Source organism: Diadema antillarum, unplaced genomic scaffold, assembly GCF_040938485.1.
Source record: "Diadema antillarum isolate AM-2024a unplaced genomic scaffold, OU_Dant_1.0 scf00000071, whole genome shotgun sequence".
In the NCBI taxonomy this organism is placed as follows: Eukaryota; Metazoa; Echinodermata; class Echinoidea; order Diadematoida; family Diadematidae; genus Diadema; species Diadema antillarum.
In genome coordinates, this window is record NW_027270960.1 from 8,167,766 (window position 1) to 8,188,147 (window position 20,382).

At 39.3% G+C, this 20,382-nt stretch overlaps 1 pseudogene; it reads right to left on the reverse strand.

Moving 5' to 3' along the window:
- LOC139717059 (DNA replication ATP-dependent helicase/nuclease DNA2-like) overlaps positions 1–20,043 on the reverse strand; it is a 35,602-nt pseudogene extending 15,559 nt beyond the window's left edge.
- Between the last annotated feature and the right edge of the window lie 339 nt (positions 20,044–20,382).

A 20,382-nucleotide genomic window follows, 5' to 3' on the forward strand; every position in this document is an offset into this window, starting at 1 on the left:
AGCTCCAATTCGCAAAAATTTCATACCGTGAAAATATATTTCTTTTACAGTACATGGTATGATGGTAAAAAATGTAGAGTTAAAATATTTTGTCATGAGCTTATTGAATCAATCCAAAATGATTGCCAGAAACTCACCTGTCAGTTGTAATCTTCACAGAGGAGTCTGACACTTCCTCAATGAACCCAACACAGATGGCCACTCTTCTGGTACCCTCTTCACTGACCACTACTCGATCTCCTTTGGTCAGCAGGCAGCGGTCAATGCCAGTTTCCTTCACACTGTGTTTGATATCACACAAGAGATTGAGAAACAGTTTGTGCTTCCTCTTCTTCATACATTACACTATAATGTCAGGCCCAGATGACTTTTCAAAACTTATGTGACTTGGTCGCCTGATACTTTGTGCAAGAAATAGGACAAATACTTGAGATTTTGTCGGTAAATTTCATAGTTACTTATCTTTTGTTTTATAATGTATAAGGACTTCTCTAACAAGACATAATTACACAACAATATGTTATAGATGTACCTGAGGTAAGGACACAGATATAACATAGGTCTCAAGAAAAGATGACATCTCTCAATAAATAATGACAAAAAACAAATAAATTAGGGAAAAAAACAGAAAATTTAACTGCTGTAGAAAGCGGTCCATTTTGGTTGATGGTTTCTATTCTGTTTCTGAAGTAAAGTTTTCGTAATGAATTGCATTCACTGCTAATATGTCAGACAAGACTCAAGACCAATTCAAGGAAATTTTTGGCAGCAGTGATAAAGCCTAACTTACGAAGCAAACATGCACAAAATTTGACTATATCAGAAAAAAAGTATGGGCCCTGTTGCATAAAAGTTCAGATCAATCATAAGTCAGAAATTCAAACATGATTCTCTGAATACTCAATTCTGATTGGCTGATACCCCACTTATGTTTGATTGCATGTTTTCATGCAACATGGGCCCTGCTCATGTGTAATGAGATGGGAAAGTTCATTTTACCCTGATGTGCCTTGCTGTCTACTGAAGGCCAGCAAGAAGCCACCATGTTGCTGGTCCTTGGGCGTGGTGCTCCTTAGCATCATACCACTCCAACACTCTCCATCCTTCTCTCTGCAAATGGAGCAACATCACAAACATAGAATTCAGATCTGCTTATCCACCTTAGATTTACCTGGTAACAACAAATCAACAGCTCAATCAAATTCAGATACCAACATTCGAAGGTCAACATCTGCTCTATAATCACAGCATTTACAAGTGCATGAGAAACAGTATGTGTTCTCCTGTGAATAGTTGACAATTTGAGGATAGGACAAAAAACATGTTGGCAATCTTCAAACTAAAAGCATTATGATCTAATGATAAATGTGACCCACTACAACAAAAAGGTCCTAAAGTCGCGCATGGTCGAAGCCGTGAAAATCGAGTTTGAAGTCAGAGCATTAAAATTGGTCAAAACTTAAGATTTTCTGATTTTGATATATTTTTGGAGTCTAACATGTCTTCTATTATCTGTCGAAATTTTGAAGCAAAATGATGAAAGGAAAGATTAAAAAATAGCGTTTTTCTGAGCCATGTTTTTTGGCATTTCAACGAAGCAGAAACTGGTTTGAAAATTTTGATTGAGCGCCACAGATAGGTTCCGCCCCTAACAACGACCAGAGTGATCTCATTGGTCAGTTTGTTGGTTGCTGCTAACCGAAGCGTGAAGCTCGCACACTGTCGACTGGTGCGTGCGGGCGGGGTGCGCTATGCTCAGCCGCTTCTCACATCCTGGTCACTGATTGGTTGGTGAGGAGACCGCCGACGCTGATGTGCTTGAATGAACTCTTCGGGGGTTGCTAGGGCTTACCTTCTATTGTCCAGAGGTGAAAACTGACTTGCGTGTCCCTTGATTGCGATTGCGTCGAAAGGAAGACTTTTAGGGCGCTTTTCTCGAAACAGTGATTTTCCAGACGTCTTGACATGCTCTCTTTTAAACATCGATATCTCAGCAGCCGATTATTTTTATAAAATGTGTTATATATCAATTTAAAGCAGAAAGATTAGGGGATTATATCATGCCATTTTCAAATAATCGACCTCACCCGACTTTAGGATCATTTTGTTGTAGCGGGTCACAAATTCATTTCACTAAGCTATCACTGAGCATGTGCACATCTTTTTCACAGGACCTCTGACAGTAACTACTCCCCCCCCCCCCCATTATCATTTCCCTGTATGGTCTTTTGGTATAGACTTGATCATGCACACAAATTTTTGTGAATATACAAATAATACAAATCAAATCAGATAATTTCAAGAGATTGAGCAGATTATTTGATCTGCTCTTGGATATGGCATACATTAAAATTGGGTGTTGACCCTATCTTGCTTTTAGAGTCAGGAACCACATAACATTCAGCAAATAATCTATAGGGATTTTTGTTACCTTACCTGTCACTAGCCTCCTTGCACCAGATGTTTCTGGTGGTATTCTGCTTCTGTGCTGCTTCGTGTTCCAGTGAGCACAGCAGGTACCAGTGAGCGAAGTACTGGAGGTGTGAGTCTAACAGGTGGTTGGTCTTTTCACTGAAGAGTTCTTGCATGGAGGAAGACAGCTGAGAAGCATATCCAGAGATCCTGCAGACAGAGGTGTGCATCAAAAGAGGTAAACTAAAAATTTCTGCAATACAATGATGGTGTATGCTGTGGCCTATAAGACAACATAAAAAGGACAGAAATATCAAAATTAATCAGTTTTATTATTTTTGTTTTCCAAGGGTGATGAGAAATTTTGCAATGTGGCACTTTCATGTTGACTGTATGTACCATCTACCTACAACATCTGGCAAAGATATGATGGTTGTGGAAATAAAGGTTGATGCACATTGTTAGTATGCTGTAACACAAAAACAAAACAAAGAAGAAACGGTTACAATGCAAGAGGGGCCTGAATATCATCCACCCAAGAGCTGTTTGAATACAAAAGGACCTAAACTCCAGATCGACATGACCTGAATTTAGGCTTTTGCCGTAACTCGTGGAGGACGAGTCCCGAGTATACTCGGGTAGGTGTGTATGGGAAATATGTGTTGTTGTAAAATCAGCCCATCCTCAGCAGGTTAAAAAACTGGCATCCTGGAACTAAGATTTTGAGAAACACTTGTCTTGCCCATCAGCTCTTTCAAGTCCTGGTTGCCATGGATCATCTTTTACTACCGACATCCACAAACAGGCACAAGTATCTCACTCACTTGCTCAGCATGCCACAAGAGACAGCATGCGCACAGCGACTGCAGGTGAAGTCGTCCTGGATTGGTTCCGGCAGAATGGGCGGGGCAAAGGTGGGCGGGGTATCTGGACTCTGGCCAGCCAATGGGCGGGCAGTTCTTGACAGGTGGAATGCAAGCTGGTTTCTGAGGTGAATCAACTCTGCAAACATATAAAAATCTCAATATATTATCTTTGAAAAATAAATGTGTCCATAAGCTTATATGAGCTTACAATCGTTCTAATTTTTAAACATCTGTTTTATACAGCTGCAGAGAAGCATGAAAAATAGACGATATGACAATCATTTCAGGATTTCAAGCATACCATTTTTTGACAAGCTTGCAAGGGACTGTTGAAGACTCACTAATAAAAGTTTCAGCAAAGACATAGAAATTGAGAATAACACTGTAATATAAGAGATGACAATAAGCCAGCTCGAAGTAAGCTCATGTACACATAGGTACAAATGACCTTTCTTTTTCTCAGTTGGTTCGCCACACACCTCTCTTGTCCAAGTGATTGGCAGGAACAGCTTTCATGGCAGCAGTCTTGAGGTAGAGCAGAAAGCCTAGGTCTGGGGATGGCTTTAGGTCCCCTAGCATCAGGCTGTACAGAATCAGCTGTGGGTCAGATACCAACGGTCAAGAAGTGAAACCTTCACTGCAGGGTCATTGTTCGTCATGAAAGACAAAGTCTACAATTGCAACTGATTCGATTGACAAATTGCCCCTTTATCAACATAAAGACACACCGATTGTTCAGTATTTTTCAGTAATAGCCATGATAAATATCATGGGCATACATATTTGGGTGGGATTCGAACCCATGACCTCCTGATCGCTGGATACGCGTCATATCCACTAGATTACTGAGCCTCGCCCAATAGCCTGTGATGATTCTTATCCCTTAGTGCAGCAGGTACTACATAGTTCTTCAAATTACTGATTCTTCCATTGAGTTGCTTTTTTGGTTGCAGCTGATTGACAAATTGACAATAGCCCCTGCTATGGGACCAGAACCATCAATGGCTATTGGGCATAAGCTCAGTAGTCTATTGATATGACACCAGTCTAGCGATCAGGATATCATGGGTTCAAATCCCACTCGAGGGTGTACATACATGATTTTATCATGGCCACTACTAAAACACAATGAACAATTGGTGTGAATTTATGTTGATGAAGGGTACTTTGTCAATCAGTTGCAATAAAAAGCAACTTGATGCACGAATCATTAATTTCAAAAGTTCTAAAATGTTTCAGATAAGACATAATTTATCAGATATCAGAATGGGCACAACAGACACTTTTATAAGTATTTCTAATTCAGTATTAGACATACAAGATTTGAATAAGACTTGTGTGCATTATGCTCAGGAAATATAAGTCAATCCAGTGCTTGCAGACCTGGCTGACTTACATTGTGCTTGGTTCATTACTGCTATGATTCAGTCTTGAATATTTACACAAGTGGAATGGTTTTGTGTTAGTGCATATCAAAGCACTTCAAAATTTTAGACCTTCCCAGAGGTACAGTTCAGAGTCAAGGTAATTATTTTGTGACTATACCTCACAGGACATACTAAACATACAAACCAGACAGTCACATAAAATACCATAACACAATGAGCTGTTGGGTAGTCTTGATCAAAAACCTAGTTGTACTTCAGTCTCACCTGACTGCGATGCTCAATGGAATTAGTATCCCTCCCAGTCTTCAGTTCCAGTGGTACAGTGTGTATCACAGGTTCTGCTTTGGCATTAGGTTTGTGAATCTGAGGAAAGTTGTACAAAGACTACACTTACATATAGACCAGAGTAACGCATATAAAGAAGCTGGCTGTGGGTAATGGGGGTAACTCCGTAGGCCATGTTGACATTAGTTGGACAAAAGGCTGAGGTGCCTTAGTTAGGCTACAGTTTACCTTTGTGGGTGGTTTTAGGTGGTATTGCCAAGGCAGTCATAGTCAAAATTGTGAAATTTTAACATATTCACTTAACTTGACCTTTGACCACATGGCCAAAATCTTTCTCTAAAGAATCACTGTGCAGTAATGCATTGAGCAATCTCCTAGGTATGGAGAAAGAGGGTGATTTCAGCATTAAATCATAGAATTGTAGCTTTTTAACCCGACCCTTGACCTTTGACCCCATGACCCCAAAGTTCCCAAGAGAATCATTGTCAGGCAGTAAGTGCATACATGTCTTTATACTAAGTTTCATGAAGATACCTTGAGCCATTTCCCCGACATGGAGAAAAAAAGTGAAACTTTTAACATTTTTACTTGAGCATTGACCTTTGACTCCATGGTCGAAAACCTTCTATAGAGAATCTTTAGCTGATATGCATGTATACACAGAGTTTCAAAGAAGACACCTTCAGGCATTGCATAGATATGGGGAAAATAGTGCAATTTTAAGAATTTAACCTTGACCTTTGACCTTGAGCATGTGCCCCAACCATGCAACCCAGCCACAACTTTGTCCACTCATACACAAATATGATAAGTTTGATCGAGACACCTCAAACGGTTTTTAAGTTACGCTGTCCACAAACTTGATTATGAACAGAAAGATGTACACAACAACAGAGGGACAGAAAGACAGACAGACAGACAACCCGAAAACATGATGCCTGCGGTGACACTTCATGGCAGAGGCATAAAAATAAAGTTATGGTGTAGTTTGATGCCATGATAATGACTTAAAAGTTACCTTGACGTCCACTGTGAGATCAACTTTGCCCTTCAACCCGAATCTTGGTGACCACACCGTCTCCTCAATGTCTCGGACATCAGACACGTTCACACCACATTTCTCAGACTTGACCGAACCGGGCCTGCAAACAAGAAAGCAGTGTTATAAAGACAGGTATTCACAAAGGCATTTAGACATGAAGACGCACATCAGTCTTGCTTCAATGGATTGTATGAAATAATACAGAAAATTTCTTTCTTCCTTTTGCACTACGCAACAACATATGATCATCAATTTCAAAGCTTCTCTTGAAATCAATTTTCTCCATATGGAATAACAAGCAGGGAAAGGGCCCAAGCTACCTAAATTTCTCAAATTGAGTTGGATTGAATGTATTGGTCATAAGAAACAAAGACAACCCCCAAAAAATCTCTTACAACCAAAGAGAGAAAATAGATTATTGCCAAATCAAAACTTTGCATAAGTTGGTAAGGAATTCTTTCACATAAAAACAACAGTCACACAGTTTGCACCCAGTTTTCTGCCACAATGAATTTCTCCCTTTTTTGTGCACAGGAGTTCACAAGTTCCTACCATTTGATGTCCACCTTCCCTCGCTGTGTCAACCCCAGGAACATGTCGCTCCATCGCTTGATGGATTCTGCGTAGGCCTCAACATCCTCCAACAAATTCTGCTCATCAATCTTCAGCGAGTACCTGGAGAGTGTGTCAGCGGTCAAACAAAAGTCAACACTGAAGGAATCCACTAGCTGGTAGAATGCAGGCTTATTTTATTTTGATTCTGATTTTAGTTTTCTTGTGCTGCAGGTGTCCCAGGTTCTGGGGTTGGCAGCAGGCAGCTAGAGTGTCTAACGCATGTCTAGAGACAAAAATAATGCCAGCAGCACCTTTAATGGCTGAGATAAAAAACAAACAAACAAACAAACAAACAAACAAACAAACAAACAGAAAACACTTGCAACCTTTGACCTATCAATGTCTGCATTTTATATGAAATTAATCAATTACTGACACAAGAAGATTTCATGTAAGGTTCAGAGGGATGCCTGTAATAAGCCAGTTCGGGGTTCCAGTTTGAACATGAGCAGAAAGAGGTCATTTGTACCGAGAGACAGGTTGGTTTTTAATTTCACTGAGATAAGCATCTGTCATGCTATGATTATTCATGGAATCCTTATAAATGGTGCCTGCCAGTACATCCACCTGACAGCAAGCCTGGTATTTGGCATTGTTAATAGAAAAAGCTTGCTAATGTATTCAAACCAGCACAATGAAATAGATGCTTCCAAAGGTGTTGATTGACGAACCATTCTGGTCACTTCATCTACACAGGTTCATTCTTTGTTAGAATATGAGTTCCATAAATTGCTATGTTGGGCAAGCTGTTGCATTATGTCGCTTTGAATTAAGTGAAGCGCCTAACCAACTGAGAAAAATGAAAGGTCATTTGTACCCATGTGCACATTAGCTATCCCGAACTGGCTTATTGCAATCCCTTCTGCCGGTTAAAGGGAAATTGCATCTTGATGTAATATTATTTTGAGAGAAAACAGAAAAATCAGAGAAGTAAATCAGTGAAAATTATATTTTAGAGGCAAAAAAATCTGAAAAACAAAAAGTTTTAAGAATTGTTAAAGCTTAGAATGCATGACAAATTGGCAACTCTGTGTGATGTAGGGGTTGATCAGCTCTCCACTCATTTTGAATACAAAATTTCACTACTTCTCATTTTTGCATGAGATTTAAAAAAAAAAATTCAGACCTCTTTTATAATATAATAAATGTAATATGTTTTTGCATTTCCTGCTCAGTGGACAAATTCTGTCTGTGCCCAAATACTTGAGGAAAATGGAAGTATGGAAAATTTCACTGATTTACTTCTCTGATTTTCTTACAAAAAGCACCATAAAATCAGGATTCAATTCCCATTAAGACATAATGACAAACTTAGCACTTTCAAATTGCTCTTTTAAGCATAGAAATTATTTTAGTTGCTAACAAGACCTGAAGAAGATTAGTATTTATGCCTGAAACACTTAGCTACAATACACACATTTACACTCATGATACCTACTTTGAGAATATCTTATCTATGTTTATCTGTTGATGTACGTACAACTATTAAGGGCATGTAATCATGACTGTTCCGAGATTAATTGTCTTATCTGTACTTCCTCACATTCATAGCTCTCTCTTTAATAGCAGTTTGAGTTTCTTGTACAGTGCAACACAGCAAACACTGGCCAGTTCATAAAGTAAGAAGTTGAAAGAATATGGGAGAAATGAACAATATGTACTATGTATACACAAACACAAACAAAAAGAATTACATTCAGCATGCTGTGTATGTCACTTGACCAAATTTGTTATTTTTCATATCAAGACAAGAACGTCACACACATAATTATCACCAGACTACACCGGATTCTGACTCACATGTCCAGGAGGAAAGAGGGCTGCTTGAGAACATCTCTGGCAAGCTGCATCAGCTGAGCTTTTTGGAACTGGCTCTTCTGCAGTGCCTAGAGTACGACCAATACAGCGCTCATTTCAACTCACATTGAATTCACCATGTTACACAGATTTGAGATCATGATACTGTACCACTTGAAGTAAGTTTGCTACAACACACATTTCCCATGGACACTAGTCCGAGTACAATACTCAGGAGTGGTCTTCAATGGGTTAATAGATTCCTGCTACCCTCTGGTAGGACTCTCTCACAATTGAAGAAGAAGGGAAAAAATAAAAGTACTGCAATTACTGTAAAAGTGGATAATTTTTCGCGCTTTGCCGGGTCAGAAGAGTTTCGCGTGTTTTTAATTCCGCGGAATCAAGACGTCATGCACAGGAACATATGGCAAGCAAAAATATTCGCGGGCTTTTATTTTCACGCTAGTTTCTGGTTGCGTGAAATGCGCGAAAATTTCCACTTTTCCAGTACCCTAAATCTCTCACATCAATAGTAATATCTGGTTTCCTATGCTTTTAACTCAAGGGAGAATTTTAGTCAAAATGCCAATGCTTAGTTCACTACATATTTCAAATGCTGACTTCATTCCCATCTAAATACTCAAGTTTCATGTATAGGAACTGTTCCCTCTGTGTTAGATTTTCTCTCTTTTTGAGCTCACCTGATCGAAGACTTCATGAAGCAGCGACCCAAGGAGCATATTCCCATCTAAATACTCAAGTTTCATGTATAGGAACTGTTCCCTCTGTGTTAGATTTTCTCTCTTTTTGAGCTCACCTGATCGAAGACTTCATGAAGCAGCGACCCAAGGAGCATAGCTCGGTTCCCTCGCTCCAAACCCTGCTCAACAAAACATGAAGATTGCAAATGTACATGGAATCAAGAATTTTGTCTGTGAATGTATTTCAAGTACTCACTTAATCAAGTCTACTGGAAATGAAGGCTGTGGAATGTTCCATTATGAAAATGGCACAGCTATACGGAGTGGTACACATTTCACAGAGAACTGCAAACGTTTTATGTATTCATGTTCTCGTTTTTTAGGGGCAGCTGTATTTACTTTTGCATAAGAGTCAAATGCTTGTCTTTGCTTGTTAAAATATACAAATGTACTGGTGTGCATACAAACATACAGTTAACAACAAAATTATTCATACCCCTGAAAAATTATTAGTTTTGAGCAGATTTCTTACAGGCGAAGGATGGAGTGATAGTGATTGGGTGTTAGTTTTATACTTTTAGTTGTCCTCTACTAATTGACATTACTTCCAGTTTCACCTCATTTGCATAACAATAGAAATGTTGAGATATTTGGATTTGGGCCTTTACAGAATTATTCATACCCTTATGAAAACACTGTCATTGTCATTGATTTATTCATTAGTGCAACTTTGAAGAGCCTTTTTGCTTTGCCATTGGGTTTGTGCAGGTCTTCAAAAGACATTGGTCCATGTTCTGTCAAAGGGGACCTCCAGTATTCCAGTAACTTGAGGTTTCAGAGTGTCCATGCCGACATGTGATCTTTATAGCTACAATGCACATTAGATATTCATTTAATACCTTGGAAATAGTTTGTCTACCCCAAAACATCAACAGCAATGTCCTGAGACCATTACTTGTAAATACCATACCAGACTATTTTGTGTCTCTGCTGGTAGAGAGGTTCTTTTCTGGTTATTGTCCATGGAATCCTGGACAGTGAAATGCTTCAAGGAGTTTGTCTCAGTATAAGTTGGATCTATTCCTGCCCAAGATGCATTTGGAATGTCTCTGATATGATATTCAGGTCATTGTCACTCATTAGCAATCTCTCTATGGTAAAGAAGGTGACAAATTTGATGTCCGGACACACCTTGAAGGATTCTGCTCTGTACTGAACAAAACGCACACCTTGGATGTATGCTGTTTAAAACGTTCGTGACTCTTGACCACCTCATATCACTACAGACATGTCTTTAAAGGTCTTTCATCTTTGCTGGAAGATGCAGTGTACTACTGCTAACCAGTTAGCCTGTTCAATGAGAAAGGAATGTGAATACTCTTTGTCATAAATGTCTGTAGTTTCAATATCAACTACTGTTTCAAGAATGGACAGTTTCACATTGTGACTAATCTCTTTGGATATGTCTGGAACTCAAGGGTAAAGTTTTTTATGGCAACATTGGAACAATGCCATCCCAAAGATCACAATCAAAGCTATCCAGAACAATATCAAGGATAATAGAGTCAGACTATTGGGAGAAGACTTCCACGAGGATGTCATTAGAGCAATGCCTTCAAGAAGAACAGCCAGTTCAGAGTCACTTGGCCTAACCCAGGTGCAAAATATGTGGGTTTGATGTTGAAAGTAATGTTTATGGGGCATTTACAGCAAATGTACTCCAATGTATAATTAATTTCTACATTCTTGAAGCGATCTTTAATCTGAGTTGGGAACAAGATATCACATGTTGCCATGGACATTCTAAAATCTTTAGCTAGTGGAGGTCCTCTTGGCAGAAAGAGCAACAAATGCACTGGTGGAGACCTATACAAACTCAGTGACCAAGCACAAGAACACTTCTATGTCTGTCCTCTGAAAAAAAAAAAAAATCAAAGACATTGACAGTGTGTTCATAAGGGTATGAATAATTCTGTAAAGGCCAAAATCTAAATATCTCAACATTTCTATTGTTATGCAAATAAGGTGAAACTGGAATTAATGTCAATTTATAGAGGACAAATAAGAGTAAAAAGTTAACACCCAATCACCATCACTCCATCCTTCATTTGTAAGAAATCTGCTCAAAACTAAAAATTTCCGAGGGGTATGAATAATTTTTCTGTTAACTGTATGTACATTTACATATATATACACATTTCCTTCTGTTTTTCTTTTCCTTTCATATTCTGTGTACTGGTACCATCCTCTCTTAATTCATATTCTTAGCTCTAATCTAACAGCTATTAAAACGGAGTTCATTTTCACATGGTTGGAATATTTCCCCATGGTTTGTCATTTTAAAGCTAGAATAAGCATATCCCTTTCATACAAATGATAATAAATTCATTGAGAGCTAATATCTCAAAATTTCATGGATCAGTTAAAATAAAAATCTTTGAGAAATACCGGTAACTGTTTATCGCTGAAGATATTTCTGTCAATGAGAGAAGCTATTTTGTTGAACTGTCGATGTCATAACATGCTTAACATCAGCATAGATAAATACATTGTATATTGACATGAGTTTAGATGGACTAAATGTTAAGCCTTGATCAAGACTAATGGTGTAAATGAAATGTTAATGATTAAACTTGCACATACCTTAAAATGTTCACTCAAAACAGACCTGCAGTGTGGAAAAAATGCACAAGAAAAGGCATCACAAAAATGAACAAGAAATGGCATCACAATAATGAATGACAAATACAAGTTATTCAATCATGCCTCATTTTTTGTCTTGTAGAACTCTCACAAGCACAGGATGTTGGATTCAAATCCTGCCTGGGAGTTTCCTATCTGGAAATGATGTCTTACCCATTGCACTCCTGTTAAAATCTGTACAGTTACAACATATATAACCAACATTTCTGTACAAAGAAGGAAAAAAAATTAAAGTCCTAAAATTATCATTTATATGTCTTTATATACTTATTGTTCAACTATAACGAAATTTCCAAATAGCAATAGAAAATTGCCAGTCCTGGGGACTTTGCTAAAATGGGAGTCGCTTGTAGACTAAAGGGCATGCCTGTAACAAAGGCTATCACAAGATCCGCCTTGGAATGTGAACTAACCTTCTCATACATCTAATACTGTTAGACACCGCCGTTCCCGTCAGCAGATGGTCTGGATTTACGACCAAGAATCCCCCCTGTCCATCCAGCCGACAGACTCCACCCGCATCAAAGGATCCATGGATAGCTACCACCATGCCTTCCTCCACTGCACTCTCTTGCCTGTTGGGAACAACATCAAATATTTCAGTCATAACAAGGGGAGGCGGGAGAAACTTGCTCAAAGCCACATTAAGCCATTACTAGAAACTGATATAATATCAGCTTGTTTCTTCTGTGTGGACTACAAATAAGATGAACTCATGCACGTATAATACATCAGGTTTCAACAAACTTGTTACAAGTATCATATTAGTACATGTATTTAAAATGAATACAGCACAGGTATCGGGTATGTGTAGTGAGCTGAAGATCACTCATTTGTATTGTAAGCACTGTAAAGGTGGATATTTTTGCATGAGTAATATTTCACGCTCAGTCAGATAAGATTGAGTTTCACATGTTTTTAATTACATGGAAAGAAGACATGAACAACTGGAACATATCGCAAGCAACAATATTCACATGCTTTTGTTTTTGCGCTGGTTCTGGTTGCACAGAATGAAGAAAAATTTCAACACAGCAAAATTTTCCTTTATTTCTCTATTTCTCTGGAGACAAAATCTTGCCAAAATTCATCAGGGCTACATTGTACTTATAAACTGCAGTGTTTTATTGGCCTCGTTTGTGTTGTGTGGAAAGATTAATTCACTAAGCCAAAACCTGACCTATCACATCTGACCCATGTCCCAATCCCAGTCATAGATGTGCCTAAATAACCACATATCTAGTTTACCATGCCTTACCATGTGTCTCTCAGGATACACTTTAGCTTGGACTCGTCACTCAGGCTTGTTACTTCCAGAATCTTCTCACTAGTACAAACACACATGAAATAGAAGTTGGAAAACAATTACCATTGACTTGCACATGTGAAGAAACACTGCCTTTGGCAATGTTATAGCACTGATGTTAATCAAGTTCCACTACTGGCTTTCACTCATACACAGGCAAAGTCAAACAATAATTTACACTAAATATTTGCATTTGTTAGTTGGCTCTCACTTCTACTTTCTGGCCACACCTTTGTAAACTACTTTTAGGGCTCTCGCCTTGAACCCACCATCAACCCCTATATTCATGCTGTTGTTATTTCACCCTTTCTTACCCTTCACCTTCCCGTTGTTCCTTATCTTGTCTGATGCTTCCTCCCTATTCATCTTTATCCTTCACAGGTTGCCCTCAATGATCCTTGTGATCATCACTGGCCCACCTCTGCTTTTTGTCTGCTCACCCCCTTGCTATAATCCCCTCCTTACCTGTTTGGCTCCTTGTCTTTGACACCTAACCTACCCCTTTTGTTTTCTTTGTTCGGTGTCCCTAGGGCCTTCCATACTATGCAAGTTGTGTGTAGTCCATATATGTGTCTCCTTACCCTATGTATATATATATATATATTTGTAATTTTGCCTCTGACGAAGATTCTCCTAGGATTGAAAGCTCAGGCTTCTTTTGAATCCATTTTTCCCCTTTTTTACACCACTGGGTCTCCACTAATGGATAAGCAGTTTTCAGCAGCCATTTTTGCTACTAAATATTCTCTTATTTAGCACAGCTAGTCTATCAGGTGAGAAATTGTGCCTTCTCAGTCTCACCTGAAAATCTATATGAAGGAATATAGAACTACATTGTACCGCATAAGTGAAGAATATTAAAGAAAAAAAAAATCTATCTGATCAGCACCAGAATAAAACAGTATTTTGCAATGTTCCTTCAGATATTTTGAGGGGATACGAGAATCCTCAGACATGAGTTCAGCCCGCAGCAAACTCAGATAACAAAATGAACAGATATTACATTGCATGCATGGGCATTCATCAATCCCTACCTGAATGAATATCTGTATGAGACCTAGTGATACCAAGAAACGTATACACTTCATGATTTTGCATCTGTATATTCCATGTAGTCAGACAAAGAAAGAGTTCGAACCTGTCAGTTTCCGTGATGCTGTTCACAAGGTATCGGCAAAGATCCGCTGGACGCTGGTCAAGCCGGGCGAGTTTGGCCCTCTTTGCTGTCTTGGACTTAAAGGGAGACATTCCTGCAAACTTTTGACCAAAACTGGCCACAGAGTTTCCTTTGATCTGAGGAAAGAGTAAGACAATGAAATAAACACCAAGTATGTAACAAGAACACCTCATCAGATTTTGTATTCATCACATGTAGCAGTCTTCAATCAGTGCTTTTTGCTGTCCATGATGTAATGCTCTTGGGACCCAAGCATCTCACCACCTAAGAATTGTTCAGATGGAAAGGCCCCGCCAACTTAGGTGGAAAACAAACGCTCCAAGTTATTGTTTTCGGTCTTTGTTTTGTAAAATGTGACCGTGCATCACAAAACGAACAAAAAGTCGCACACACTGATTTTGCGTGAGGACTGAAAATAAGTGAAATGGGTCAACCTAGCCAACCTTGACTTTTTCATATTTTCTGAAAGAGCAAGTCTTCTTTTACATTATGCTGAAATCTGGGATCATAAAACAGGCGGGAAAGTGTGTTTTTTAGCAGTTTATCTCGAATATTTTTGGTAGAATAGTATGATTAGGTGTGTCTTTAGAGTCTCTTTAACATATCTGAAAAAAACCTTGTACACACTCTTCATTTTCAACTCTAATAACTTTTGAAAGGACAGTGCTACTGCTTTGGAAGTTGGCATTTATTATGGAGAGAATGCGTTAATGAGGCATGCTTAATTTCACTTTAATCTGATAATCCCTTCATTGTTGTTACTCAGGTGGTTTACTTAATGTTTTCTGTCCCATTCATCGCACAGCCAGCACAGCTTGGTAAAGATTAAGCGCTTGAATAGACACTGTACTTCAGAGCCTCTTTTCTCAGTTCACACTTGCCCTGAGTTTGTGCTTTCTTTCCAATATTTAGATAGGTTAGGAGAGTCCATTTGATTTGAGTTATACATCATTTTAAAGCTTAAAGTCTGCTCTTTCAGAATATGGTCTTAACTAAAAATTCATGTCTGGCGACTTTTTGTTTGTTTTGTGGTGCAGGGTCACAAATGATCTCTTTTGAAGCAGAGACTTACAAGCAAGGTGATCAATGCCAGTGTTTCTGACACATCTCATATGAATAATTATCAGCATGGAAATTGAATGGGGTATTGTACAAATCTACGACACAGTTGGAAGACTATCTTTAAAACAAACAAACAAACAAACATACAAACATACAAACAGGAAGAAAATATGAGCATCCTTAGTTACATCTAAGGAGTATCATGCACACAAATATTTGTACGCTAACACATGTGTGAAACTATTATGGAGAGGATGTCAGCATTTGTACATCATCAATACATGGACTGATGAGTGAGGTTTTTTCCTACCGGTTTGTGCTCCTGCATGCCATCCAACTCCTCAAAATCAAGATCTTCCAGGAAGGAGTCATCTATGCCATCCCACAGGGCAGCTGTGCCGGGGCTGCTGCTGCTACCATGCAGGGTAACACCTTCCCCTTGTCTCGCTCTCACCAAAGCACCAGTTCCTGGACTCTTGGGCTCACAAGTTGCACCATGCAGTGAGTTTCTTGGAGAGTTTGGGCTTTCTTTTATCACATCCAGTGGGTGTTGGGTTTCATCACCTACTGCATTTGTTTCCAAATCCTCCAGGGAAGTTCTGCATATATGACCTTCTTCCATGGCTCCATGTGTAGCCTCCATATGTCTCTCCGCATACACAGCATTCTGAATGGAAGGAGATATTGGATGGGTCACTGGACTTTCTGGAACATCCTCCATCTTACCGGGCTGCAAATCTGTTCCTGTTGAAGTGGCTGGTTCCTCTTCGTGTCTGTACATTGGCTCAGCTGGAACGTCCGCACTTGAGAGTAAACGTTTCTCTACTCTTATTGCAGCATCCTCAGCATTGGTTACTACCCGTTTAGCATCAGGACATGATTTAATTTGCATTCTACCAGCTACAGGTAAGTTATCTGGGATGAAGCTGTTGTTAATACAGGGCTGGCTGTCTGGTATGACTTGAGTCTCAGTCATAGAAAGATTCAGGCCAGGGCATGAGTCTGGGATGATGGAGATAAAATTAGACTTATCTGCTTCATCCACAATAACTTGATTTGTCTTTTCCTCAAATCCCTGAATTCTAGCATCATCCTTTGCTGAGATGCATGTTTCATTCTTTGAAAATGATACCTTGTTATCTCTGTGTACTCCATTTGGTGGGGAAGAACTTTCACAGGTTTTAGGGTCAAAATCATCAATTGATTCAATTTGAGGAGTATGAATTCTTGATTGAGACTTTGATGTAGAAAGATCCCTCTCCTGGCTGTCACTTTGACCATACTGTTCCATCAAAGATTTTCTGACTTTTTGCACACCGTTGGTGATCACCTCTGGCGGAGGACCACTTTCACGGCTCTCCAACCCCTGGAATCGCTTGCTATAGGGTGAATTCCCTCTCAGTGGGGATCGCTTGACTGATCCCACGCCCGTCTTCGGTGAACTCTTGTGGATCTTCCGCGACAAGCTCAGCTTGGACTCCTTCCTCTTGAAAGGGTTTCTGACCCTGACCAGCGCTGGTTTTAAGTCCACTGTCTCCTCACTTACAACCTCTCTGCTCTCCACCTTGGCGTCTTTGATCAGATGCTGGGACTGACCAAGACTTCCAGCGTTTTGCTGCTCCCCTGTTGCGCTACCACGAGGTGTGTGAGAATCTATTGCACTGGCCGACTTACTGCACTTTCTCGAGAGTTTGCTGACTCTCCTGCCTGGTTTCACTCCAATACCCGCTTCACTCGGTCTGTTCTCATCTTGGAATGGATGCTTTGTGGTTTTCCCCGAGACTTTGAAGCTTGCCTGACCTACCATCCTTTTGTCCTTCTCTGTCTGCAGCTCCCTTTCCTGGTTCAGCCGAGTGGAACCTTCCCGCAGATTTGCCTCTGACAAGGGTTCCTTCCTCTCTCTCTGCACACACCCTCCTCCCCGTGCCATTTCCTTGGAGTCAATTCTTGCGGCTGTCAGTAAGCTGGTAAACTGTCTCCGTGGCACTGTGTTCTCTGGTGTATCAGGGATGATGAACTGTGAGCTGGGAGAATCATCTAAGACCATTTTTGTCTGGGATGGTTCAGCAGACTGGACCTTGTCCAGCAGGCCACTGGCTGTGCCTGACTCAGGGGTACGAGGTGTCGCTGCAAGAAAGGTTTCCAAGAACTTTGTATCAACGTTGATTCATAATAGTACTGTAAATGTACTATTAGCTGACAAGGAAGAAAACTAAGCACAAAACATTTATTTGGTAATCTACCACTAACATTTCATCCTCACTGCCCAAGTTTTTCCCAGGGGACCTGGTTAAAGTTTGGGGGATTTACGGTGGCTTGCTCATCAGCACTTTAAGTGCTTGCTCAGTGACCATACTGTATGAATCTAAATAAAAAAGAAAACAATAATTTGGCAGTCCTACGAACAGTACTACAGTTGATAGTTCTTGTGACACAAGGGTTAACATGGTTGCACAAAAGAAAGACTGAATACATACATCTTTTTTTTTTCTGTTGGGAGGGAGAGAGCATGCTCCTTAGTATAGAATAAAAACAGGTTATTGAGCACTTTTTACAGGAACATGTCACATTCAAATATGTTTTTGTCATTGCTGGTTTTTGTTTTCTTCCACTGACTTCAGCTGTACTGCCACAGTTCATTGTTTGCATACAGAGTTAGTAAAAGAGATGTGTAGCTAACCTTTGACATTGCTTTGATCTGCTGACACATGACCTTCATGCTGGTTGCATAATGTGGATGATGGATTGCTACCGCTGGTTCGTTTTGGAAGGGATAATGTTGCCTTACTCTTTAATGTCACTCCTAGAATTAAGAAAGGGAACTTGTATCAATCATCAAAGCAATAAGAAATTTCTGCAAAAACAATGCTGCACATTGGCACTGGTCTGACGGTCCAGGACCAGTAAAAATAACTGTCGGACCAGTAATTTTTTCAGGAATGGACCAGTAAAAAATGGAAGAACTGGGTACCTACTGGCAAGTACAGGTCAGACCAGTAGAAAAAAATGGGTTAGTGTGCAGCCCTGGCATATATATTAGCCAAGGATTTAATACATATTCACAGGTCACAATCATCTCTGTAAAGAGTTAAGGAAGAAAAGATAGGAAATGCTGTGTAATTTATGTAAATAAAAGCTTCAAAATCGTATTGAATTGCACAATTTTTATGAGTCTACTTTTTAAGAGATCTTTCTGCAAACTGTAAGGATCTACTAGCAGTATATAAATCTTTATCTCTTGCTTACATTCCTGTAGAAATAAAAATTTTTTAAAATTCCATTATATCATTTATGGTGTAAAGATATCTTATGCCATCTAAAAACACACATGAAACATGAAGTGCAAAATGACATGATTTCTGCTTATCAAAATTCATACCTGTACCTTTCTGGGGAACAGGCATCACTTGTGTAAACAGTGCTGAAGGCATTTCAGATTTCTGGAAAAAGAAAACAAACAATGTGTCACCCAATGACATCCTGGAATACACATCTTGAATACCTGCTTGAATACCTGCAACTGATAACGCATAAAATGAAAAATTCAATGACAACACAAATGAGTACAGAGAAACAGTTGGCAGTCGAATAAGCAAACAACTGAGAACAAAAATAAACTTGTATAGTATCGGTGGATGCAAACCACTGTTGCTCTTATAGAAAAGCTGTGATCACGGATGCAATGAAGACCTCAACAGTCTCTCTAAATTCTGTTTGTGATGCTATACAAGTAGTGACAGAATTTTCACATGAATCAGTTTTCTCCTACCCATCTGCAGTTTTTACCTTTTTGAAGAAGTTCTCAATTGTTGACTGATGTCCATGCCTACCACTGGAGGTTTCCTGTGGGCAATTCAGAAAGAAAAAAGATTCTTTAGTATGCAGTTTTAGGTTAGTATTTAAACCCCATATCAGGTGCCAAGGCATTTACTGTAGCTTAACTTGCCAAGATTTTCAATCACCACTCACTAATTCAGATTGGCGAGCCCACTTAGGTGTAGCAATGTGCCCCAGTCCAACAGGAAGGCCATGGCAACACAACTACAATGTGTAGGGATTGGGGGGGGGGGGGGGGGGGGGAGGATTTAATAAAATCACACAATCCACACCAAAAATCAACAGCACAATGGTGTATTAAGCATCAATTGAAAATTGACATATTTTGCAGTGTCCAGCTGCGGACTTTGAGTATGCATGTGTGTGTGTGTGTATGTTTTTTTTTGGGGGGAGGGGCTCATCCTACAAGCACACATCATGAATGCCAACAGATATCCCATAATGAATGCTGTCAACAATATTTTACTTTGATCTGAAACATTCAATGAGATTTAGCTTTTGTCTCTAGGTTTAGAAAGTCACCACCAACACTATTCCAGGGATTAATTTATGAATTTCACTTACCAATCCTTTCCTCCTAGTGTTATATGGAGTCAGAATTTACTGGAGGGGCGTACATTTGATTCCATAGTTATAATCACTTGTCAATCTGATACATGATGACAAATATGTTCTCTGTCTCTTATTTTGCTACCTTACAAACTGTTACATTTATCTTTACATTACTGTCAAAAACATACTGTATCGATGAAGAATGGTTTGTTATCTGTGTGTGCCTGTATTGCTTTATGCACCAGTATATTTAGTTACCTTAGTCTTCACAGACTTCGAAGTCTTGGCCGGTTTCACCATTGTGTATCAAAAGTTGAAGCTCTGCCTGGCCAGAAGTCATGGGCTTGACGCTTTGAAAGAAAACATTTTTAACATTATTAGTGAACATAAAATAGCAAGGTTACACTGCAATATCTATATCTTGTAATGTGTGCTACTTTTTTAATGATTCTTTACATTGATTTGATTAGTAGAATCTCAAAGAGTTGATGATGATGATGATGATCCACAGCATTTGTATGGCGCCATATATCTGTCACAGAAACATTCAAAGGCGCAGACTCCTCCAAGACAGTTAGCAATTAAATGTCTGGTGAAAAATGTGAGTCTTGAGTGAGGCTTTGAAGTGATCCAGTTTGT